Source organism: Myotis yumanensis, unplaced genomic scaffold, assembly GCF_028538775.1.
Source record: "Myotis yumanensis isolate MYYU_CA2020_CCGP unplaced genomic scaffold, mMyoYum1.0.hap1 SCAF_4, whole genome shotgun sequence".
NCBI classification, from domain to species: domain Eukaryota; kingdom Metazoa; phylum Chordata; class Mammalia; order Chiroptera; family Vespertilionidae; genus Myotis; species Myotis yumanensis.
This window is the reverse complement of record NW_027223755.1, coordinates 22,423,863-22,434,888: the sequence shown is the minus strand read 5'-3', so window position 1 is coordinate 22,434,888 and position 11,026 is coordinate 22,423,863.

Here is an 11,026-nt window from a genome sequence, read left to right as displayed (position 1 = left end):
TTCTTCAAAAATTTTAAGATGACAACAACAGAGCATTAAACAAAGGGTATAACTCATCTACGTCTAGAGCCCAGTGTGGCTGCATGGGGTGCGCACCCATGACACTGACTATGCCTGTACCTTCTGGTTTTCAGTGGTAATGTTTCCATCTCCTAACAGACACATCAGGAGAAACATGGAGGGAATAAAACAGGAATTAATTGCTTCCAACCATTGATTTTGAATTTTAACATGCAATGCAATAAAATCCATGGAACCAAAGACACAATTGAAGTACAGCAATCATAGTAAACTGCGAAGGTATTACACACTTTTGATTTTATAGTATACACAGGGTTCCTTTGTATAATATACCTACAGATTAAGGAATTTAAAAATGTTAACAATTGCAAAATTCCTGTTTAGGAGTTAAAGAAGTTAGTATGTAAGAATGAATAAAATTTGCCTTCCTTTTCTTATCTGTAATATTATTCTATTTTTAGTCTCAATAGTATCTTACATGTTCTTAGTTATATAATTATTTTTTTAATTTTAATACTGTGTGATATTCCTTAATGTTAATGATTTGAGTTTTATTCCCAAAACTCTGTTTTATTATTGACTGTGATAATAATGATGATTAATGATTGAGTGGGTAAATGTACATTACCCATGAATTATTTTGTATTAAGGTTATCTACATGTAAGAATCAATAAATGCTAAGTTATAAAGTTCACAAATTAATCATGTTTCCATTTACTCACTCATTCTATTATTTTTGTTGACATCGTTTTATTCTAAATAACCCATTGATAAATGTGTCTTCTGCAATTCCAAGGCTAGAAAACAATTATGGCCACTTTTTCTCAATTTAAGTGTGTTACTTAATTTTAAAATCTAAATGCATCATAATTCAAAGTTAATTGCAGAGACTTTTTGTTAAATTATTTCAACTCATCCTTCTCTTTGTATTCATAAGCTTTAACCTTGTATGTATTCAAGATATCTAAATAGCCTTGAAAGCCTAATCCAAATGGTAGCTTTTTCACTTACATTAATCTGCTTCTATAATACATAGGGTGTTTTATTAAATATTCATTTTCTTCTATCAGCACTGATATTAGTAATTTAAGTTTGACCATAGAGTAATCAATTAAAGTTAAGCATGCTGTGTGAACACTCAACTAACACATTAATTTAATCTATGTTGGCTACTTCTGTTGTCTCACAAATCATTTCTATGGTTACAACACATTTGTCAAAGTTTCTAATAGAAAAACATCCCATGATAGCAGGGCCTCTACTAAATAAATATAAGATTTATGGATAACGAAAATATTTATATTTAATTTCTACAAATTAAGTGACATTTTTCTAATATCACAGAATACATAAAATAACAGGAGCTAAATACATGAAAATCTTTCTTAAATCATTGCAGAAAAATTGACTGTAGAAGGTTAATTAGGGAAGGTGCACAAATGATTAGATTCAAAAAGGATAAAATTTAATTAACTCTAATAAGCCAAAGAGAGTGAACATGCAAGCCACATATTAGAGTTGGCATATAAGTGGGATGGTCTAACTACCACCTTTTCCTTTGGGGCTGCATCTTTTTTCCATATTCCTGGTAAACATTTGTTAATATTGCAATAGAATAGCCCAGCTGGTGTGGCTCAGTGGTTGAGCATCAGCCTATGAACCAGGAGGTCACGGTGATATTCCAGGTCAGGGCTTGATCCCCAGCAGGGGACATGTGGGAGGCAGCCGATCAATGATTCTCTCTCATCATTGATGTTTCTATCTCTCTTTCCCTCTCCCTGCCTCTCTAAAATCAATAAAAATATATTTTAAGAAATACTGTGATAGAATAAATGAATAAGAAACTTTACAAACAATACTGTCTCAAACCTTAGGAATCATTATTGGAAATCCTTGAAATGGTAAACATACTTGTCTTGTAAGGAATTTAACTTTACCCTAAAAGAGTTCTGGCTTACCCTGTGCTTCAGGGAGATAATCTCTTTCAGAACGTTATGCCTGACATGAGAGCCTTTGTGTAGGGGCCTGACCAGGACAGAAAGCCCAACAATGTGATGGAGGGTAAGGCTTTGAGTCACACAGTATCACCTGCAATGGAACGAGAGATCAGCAATGGGGGAAGCAGAACCCTAGTAACAACTGAGTACTGAAGCTGAATTCCAGACTGACGCCCCCATTGGGAACTTTGGGTATTGCTGCTCATTGATACAGGTAAGTAACACCTCCTAACTCCCCATGGAGAGGACGCTGGAAGCCCTGCATTTAGTGCTTCTCTGGACTCTATCCTATGTGCCTCTTCCATTGGCTAATTTTAATCTGTATCCGTTCCCTGTAATAAGCCATAGCCAACCTATAGTGAGTTCTGCGAGTCCTTCTAGCCAGTATCCTGGACTTGCAGGGAGTGTCAGAAGGAAAGGATGTCTTGTTTTGTTGAGGTCTGTATTTCTTCTAACTTTATGTTTGGCCTAAACTCCCATAAAACTGCATATGACACTGGTCAAAAAGGTTTTGAAATGTTCTCTTTCTGGCTCTTAACAAATAAAGAAACTTAAGTCTATTAACAGAAAATAGCTCATGGATATTGGACACAGAACTCTATGCCTAACAATGGTATAATAAATGTAACACATATTTCCAGTGATTTTAATCATGCCATCTAAAACTATTTTTTGTTGTTGTTAATCCTCACCCAAGGATATTGTCCCACCAATTTTAGATAGAGTGGAAGAGGGAAATGTCGATATGAGAGAGACACATTGATTGGTTGCCTCCAAAATACTAGCCAAGGGAGGCAGGGATCAAACCTGCAACCCAGGTACATGTCCTTGACCAGGAATTGAACCTATGATCCTTTTGTACATGGGCCTATGCTCTAACCACTTAGCCATACAAGCCAGGCTCATCTACACTATTTAAACCTGCATATCCATCTCTGATAATCTAGGATGCTAGTTTTTAAAACTCCTGTTGTCTTATTGGATAATATAATGTCTGTGCATTATAGTTATAATATTCTAGACTCATAGTTCTTGGATTTTTAAAACATTTATTTCATTAATTTTTGTAAGTTTTAGCTGAACTACCAATGGCCATGAGCCTTCTCCAGAATTATTAATACACCACTTTCAACTATATTCAAAAATCCTTCAGTTGCACTGCATCCTCATCAGTTTTTTAAAAATATATATTTATTAATTTTAGAGAGGAAGGGAGAGAGAGAGAAACATCAATGATGAGAGAGAATCATTGATTGGCTGCCTCCTATATGTCCCCCACTGGGGTTCAAGCCCACAGCCCAGGCATGTGCCCTGCCCAGGAATCCTCATCAGTTTTTAAGCTGACTAGAACATAGGGTCTTTGCGCCCCTCACAGCAAATTTTGTTTCCTGTCACACTTACTGTATGTATATGGTGAATAATTTAGTTGAACTTTTATTAACATCCTCAATTCTCTCTCTCCTTCATCCTTGGTCAAGCATGAAAATCTCATAACTAAGTACATTGTTATAGAAATCTCCTTTTGATTTCTTAAATTAAGCCTATTGTTCTTTAAGCTAGTAAGTATAATTGTTCATGTGCTATGTTTTGAGTGCTGTGCTAGGCATTAGAGATACAATGCTACACATGATGAACTTGAACTCTGACTTCAGCAGAAGTCATTGGGGGAAAATAAGCAAGAAATTCAGAGGCTTATAATAAGTTCTATGATGGGTTCAATAGAGAGAACAAATCAGGATGATCCAGTAGAGTTCAGGACAATGGAAAGGTCAGTGATGACTTCCTATAGAAAGTGCTATCTAAGCAACAATCATAGGCAGCCTATAAAATCAAGTTGTGAAACACAGCCCTAGTCCATTAGCTAAGCTTTGAGTAACACTTGCCTTTACTCTCATACCTATGGTTTCTTGATTCCATATGCTGCTTCTGAGAATATACATAATAGATTATATTCATTTTAAACCCCTGTTCATTACCCAAATAATGACAGCCTTGCCCCCCCCCCCTTTAGTGTAACACACTATTTTAACAAAGATAATCAATCATATATTTTCAATCCTCTGATTATATAGTTCTTGGAAGTACTTTTAGGAAAGCATTTATTTTTTCAGAGTGTTTGTCTAGAAATAAATTATTTTAATAAAATGATTTAAAGTTGACCCCTGAGTGCTACTATACATCCTTGACTTCTTGAAAACATCTAATATTAATTCCCCAATATTAGTTTCTTAATCTATTTTTATTGAAGTGTTTCCTTATTTTTAATTATGGTGCATATACATAACAAAATTTGTTACCTTAACCATTTTTAAGTTTTCATTTTGGTAATATTATTTATCATCACCAGAACTCTTCTCATCTTACAAAAATGAAATTCTAAAACCATTTTAAAATAGAAGGCTTCTCTAAAATAGCAATGTACTGTCATTATAATATAACTTTACCTAACTTAGTGATAAATAATTAGAGTGAGAAAGTCCAGAGAATCTATTGGCCTACTTAACCACTGGCATTCCAACAAATTTAAAACATACTGCCACATTGTTCTTAAAAAAAGAAGCAACTTAAATTTTATGTGAAACAAAATGGAGTGTTTATATAATGAGCTTGTGGCTGTAAGCACATTTATGAAAAAATAAAACAGTAATTAGTAAAATATTTTTATGATATTATTTATTAGTTTATAATTTTAGAAGATTTCAACTTGTTTGTTTTCTTAATTTCATAAGATGTCGCACCACTTTTAACTAGAAAGGCAACTCCGTTGGCTCTCCCTTATTTGTGTGTATTAGTGTCATCATAACTCAGAATCATTGCAATAAACCCCAAACAGGAACAAGTTTCCCACTGGTAATTGTGTCTCCACTGGAACTGCAGCCCGGCACACAGATGGGGTGGCCTATACTTGTTTCCAGAAATGCCTTTGCACTTATGGGCTCCACTATTGGAAATTTAGGGGCAAGGAGCAATTCTTGATCGTTTTCCACTTTCCTGGGGGGAAATATACATTTTAATTCTCAGTTGATGCCCTTGACCTCTTTTTTTTTTTTTTTAATTATAGGTTAATTATAATTCAGAACAAACAGAAAGCACTCTCTGGAAGAGTTTTAATTATTTCCAAATGCCTCTCTAGCATGTAAATGCTAAACTGTGTGACTTTTCCATTTATGGGCTGTGAGAAATAAACAGCTGGGATAAACAGCAGGCATTTCAAGATATTTTATTTATTTCTCAGCAGAAGTTTAAGCATATGTCATAATGATGGCATTTACATCATAATATATGTTGCTTCATACAGCTCTGCAACCCCATCAAAATCTGCACAATTGGCTGTGGAATGGGAGAATGAGAAGAGTCTATCAAATACACTTCCATCTGCTTCAATTCCAAAAGTTTAACTTTTATTGTAAACTAAGCCACTGAAAATCAAAGTTCTTAAAACTTAATTGCTTTCCCTAAACCTTAATTTTAGTTGAACTTTTAGGATGATCTAATATGCCATGAATTAGGCGTTTACATTTTCTGTTGTATTTTTCCTTTTCTCAAAATCCTGTTACCTTGGCTTCCTGATATTTAATTAATGCTGTTTACCACTTTACAGAGAAAATATATATTATTTAAGATTAACTAGCAAATATTCTACTAACTCCATAATCAAACTGTTCTTTTGAGAATTTGATTTGGTAAGAAAATGAATGAGATTTTTTTTTAATAATTGCAATTTTTATTAGCAAATGGAGGACAGGCCTTGGGGAACTGACCATATAATATTTTATTAGACCATAGGCCAGAGAGAATACCGGGTAGGATGTGACTGTCATATGTTGTCAAAGAGGAAGTCGAAATGGAAAGCCTGTCCCTTTAAGTTCAATGAATTATAGGTTGGAAGGAGCTGATAATGCCTTTTGCAGATAGGGGAACCTGTGTTATCGGATGCCTTATTCTGGACCACAATTTTGTAAAGATTAAGGTAAAGTGCTAGTAGGTGAGGCTCTAAAGTCAGAGGGGCTTTACCATGTTCCCTTTGGACCCCTAGAATAGCCACCGGATAGGATGGTCCTGAGGCATTTGGCAGTGACAGAGGATGTGACAGAGAGATAGAGATTCTGAGTAGCATTTCTCTTCACAGGTGGGCAGGGGTGGGGGGGGGGCGTGGGAAGCTGCCATGTTCTCTGAGGCCAAGGTATAGACAAACAACCTACATGTCTCTTGGGGAAAAGAGGACATATGTAATACTTTCAACAATCTCCACCCAGCTCAACCCCCCACCCCACCCCACCCCCACACACCACCCAAGATTCTGCATTTTACATAAGAAACCCAGGTGTGCTGTGGTGGTTCTGAGGATTACACTTTAAAGGGCCCAAGATGTAAACATTATACTAAACACTGAGATGCTGTGATAATTGATAAAACCTGTTGTCTACTTTCAGAAAATTCATAAGTCAGAAGGAAATAGACATAATTGGTCATGCTAATTTCTCTGAAACAAGTGTCACTAATTTGTTAAATATAACACAATCGCAAGGATAAAGAATGCAATTTAAAAGCTACTGGAATTATTTGTTTTTCCAGCTTAAAAACATGGTGTCCTTTTTCAGATCTTAAATACCTGTTCAAATAATCTGTCTGTATCTGTCTAAATAAAATATTCTGTAAACATCTAACAAAAACAGCAACCTAAAACCATTCTTCTTACTGGAGGCGATGGGGAGTGGTTATAGTTTCACTCATTTAGAAGAGGGGTCTGTAATTGTGGTCTGTGGGACAAATCCAGACAAACATAGCTTTTGTAAGGATTGCAGGCTACAAATGGAATAGATGATAGATAGATAGATAGATAGATAGATAGATAGATAGATAGATAGAGATATATATAATGATTTCAGAAAGGAAGGGAGAGGGAGAGAGAAATAGAAATACAGTGGGGCCTTGACTTATGATTTTAATTCGTTCCATGACGGAGCTCGTAAACTCAAATTACTCGTATGTCAAATCAACAGTGAACGAGTGAGACACGGGCTGCTGGGCTGATGTTGTGGCGTTCACTGTGACGTTCGCTGAGCCAACTAGCGGTGGGGTATCTGAAGCTGGCTCGTAACCCGAATTTTAGCTCGCAACTCAAAGCAAAAAATCGGCCAAGAGACAGCTTGTATCTCGAAAAACTCATTAGTCAGGACACTCGTAAGTCAATGCCCTACTGTAGCAATGATGAGAGAAGAGAGAATCGTTGATCGACTGCCTCCACACCCTACTGGGGATGGAGCCTGCAACCCAGGCATGTGCCCTTGATCAGAATCAAACCAGGGACCCTTCAGTCTTCAGGCTGAAGCTCTATCCACTGAACAAAACCAACTAGGACTGGAATTTATATATAAATTCCTGACTAATGGATATTTTTCCCATTGATTTTTAGAGAGAGTGGAAGAGAGAGGGAATAACTGACAGAAACATTAATTTGAGGGTTGCCTCCCTCAGGAGTCCAGACCAGGGTATGGGCTGGGGAGGAGCCTGCAACCAGATACATGCCCTTGACTGGAACTGAACCCTGGACCCTTTGGTCAACAGGCCAATGCTCTATCCACTGAGCCAAAACGGCTAGGGCTGGAATCTATATTTTTTAATTGTTGAAAACAATTAAATGTTCCTAGTGCATTAAAATAACATGAAATTCAAGATTAAGCGTTCATAAATGTATTACTGATATACAGCCACATCCATCCATGTAGGCACCGCCTATGGCTGCCTTCATGCTCCTGCAGCAGAGCTGAATAGTGGCAACAGGGACTATGTGGTCCACAAGGCATAATATCCATAGTATCTGTAAATATCCTAAAGGCACAAAAACCAACCAATGAAACTTTTTATGTCTATATTATTTTTTTCTAGTGTTTGTTGTCAGGTAAATGTCCAACTTCTGTTTTTAAAAGAAGGCCCTTTTGAGTTAGGAAAAGATCACAGGGCTTGAAGCCAGCAGGACTCCATCCAACTTCAAGCCCAGCAGCCCCAACTCTGTAAAATAAAGTTCAGACACAGGAGGCTGTGGTCTGTTCCTGGCCCAACACATCTTTACAGATTAAGCTCTTATTTATTTTTTGTTTTGTTTTCATTTGTAAGCTCTGTGATATTTTAATAAAAAGTATTGGTAGTATTTAAACTCTTTCACACAGGACTTTCCCTTCTACCAACCTTGACTTTTTTTTTTTCCTCTTTGGAAGTGTCTTATTATCTTGACTTCAAAAGCTTCCTTTTCTTGCATGCTTTGAGAGTTTCAAATAGGTTATTTGTGTAGTCATCTGATCAAAACTAATGAAGTTTTATTACTATAATAAAATAAGACAACACAAACTACAAATTTTAATAAAAAACCCCTATCTATATCCAGATATAAAATGCAGTGTGTAGCTAAGTTATAATTTTTACCTAAACTATATGCTAAAGATTCATGAAGAGAACCTAAATGTATAAAGTATTTAAATAGCCACATTAGAGATAGAATTATTTCTACTTAAGGACACTATTTCTCAAAGAAAAGTAAAATAAATTAAAATGCTTAAAAGTTTTGCATACTGCTGTTCTCATTTAATATAAAGAAAGAAAAACAAGATAAATAAAAAAATAGTAAAAAAGGATCCATGTGTTATTACAGTCTAGATATCTATTCAAATAGAAAATTTTGTTATATAGATTTCATAGTGGATTAAGTAAATAATCCATGGAACAAAGAAATTCTCCAGTAATTATTAATCTTTCAGAAAATTATATATATATATATATATATATATATATATATATATATATGTTTTTTTTCCAGCTATAATTCCCAGCACTTACTGGGTGGGTGACTTAGCCTGAAGAATCTATTTCAATAACCCTCAGTCTCCATATGTAAAGGTTAGTTGTCAAAATATTTTCATGTGCAGCCCTGGCCGGTGTGGTTGAGTTGTTTGAGATCAGTCCCATGTACCAGAAGGTTGCCGGTTTAATTCCTGGTCAGGGCACATGCCCCAGTTGCAGGGTTGATCCGCAGTAGGGGGCATGTAGGAGGCACCCTATCCGTGTTTCTCTCTGGCATCAATGTCTCTGTCTCTCTCAAATCAATAAAAACATATTTAAAAAACATTTATATCTTTTAATGTGTATTCAATGAAATTTATGAAATGTAGTTAATATGAGAGCATCAATAATAAATCCTTGATAAAAGTTAACAATTATTATCAATTTTGTGGACACATACTTTCCAGGGAAGAAAAGGGTCAGATTTAGGAGACATTTTCTAATTTCTATTTTAAATAAAATTCTGAACATATTTTAACAATTATAATGCTTAATATATTTTATAACATGTACCCAAGCATACAGAATAAGCCTCCCTAAAAAGACATAATCCTGCAAAAGGGGCCTCCTTTTTGTTTTAACAGCTTTATTTAAAATATTATATACACAATAAATGCACTTGCTTAATGTATACAATTTGGTGAGTTTGGACATGTATACATCACACAAAATCAAGGTAACATACATACCTAACACCTAAAATTTTCATGTGTTACTTTGTATTTGTTTTATTTAATTGACTGTTTTATATGTGTGCTAAATACACAACATGAGGTCTACCCTAGTAACAAAATTTTAAGTGAACAGTCATATTGTTAACTATAGGCACTATATAGTAAAATAAACCTCTAGAACTTATTATTTTTTTAAATATATATTTTATTGTTTTTTGACAGAGAGGAAGGGAGAGGGATAGAGAGCAAGAAACATCAATGAGAGAGAAACATCGATCAGCTGCCTCCTGCACACCCACTACTGGGGATGTGCCCACATCCAAGGTACATGCCCTTGACTGGAATCGAACCTGGGACCTTTCAGTCCACAGGCCGACACTCTATCCACTGAGCCAAACCGGTTAGGGCAAGAACTTACCATTTTTGCATAAAATTGTATACTCATGTAGAAACACCTCTAATCCATTTTGCAGTCTATATCTTTATTCAAATAGCCATATATGTATTCCCATTTATTTGGCTAAAATGCATATATTCTTAAGCAATTTTTCAGGCAATGGAGGACTTCTCAGGAGTTGTTCATGCTTTTACTTGTGTAACAACAACAAAATTACAGAGCAATTGATATGCAATAGTCACTCTTCTAGAAGCTGGTGATACAGAGGTAATAAAGCAGAACTGTCCCTGCTTTTAAGGAATTTATATTCTAGTCAGGAATTAAGTAAATAAATTGAAAATAAATAACTGAGATGCTTTTTACATTATATGAACTAGGAATACTATAAAATAGAGGAAGAAGAGAGTAACTAGAGGAGAGAAAAGGATTTATATGAGAAAATTACTTGATATGTAGGCTAAGCGCTTACATACATGAGTTTGGAGGACAGGAGAAGTCTAGCTTGTAGATATGAACAGGAACATCATTAACATGTAAATGGTAAATAAAACTATGGGGAGAGGAGAAAATCAACCATATCATCTTTGTAAATGGTGAAGTGCAAGGACCAGAAAAAAAAAAGACTTAAGTGATATAGCCTGTGAGGTGGGAGAGAAGCTATTACTGAGATTTCTGAAAGTGGCCACTGAGTTTCTGAGAAATGGGCAAGACCTATCTAATGGCAGTTCGCAGAGGGGTGGAGTCAGAAACTGAATGTTCTGAGAGCAGAGTTAGAAATAAGGGTATGTGAAAGCCAATCTAAAGAACTGTAAAAAGTTTTACTGTGAAAGGGACAAAGAAATGGCCATTAACTGTGGAGAAATGTGGCTTAAGGGAGGATATCTAATGATAAGAATGAAATAATCATATTTTTATGCTAAGACAGTTATTGTTAAGCAACATAGGAATTGATGATCCAGTAAAAAGAGATATTTCCAGTAGCAAAGTCAGATGGGTATGTGTTCATGGAAATAATTCCTGTGTGAGTGCTTCTACTATTTTTATTTTTGTTTATTTTAATTGTTCAGACCTATGAGGCAAGAGAAGGTGAGAGCAAACA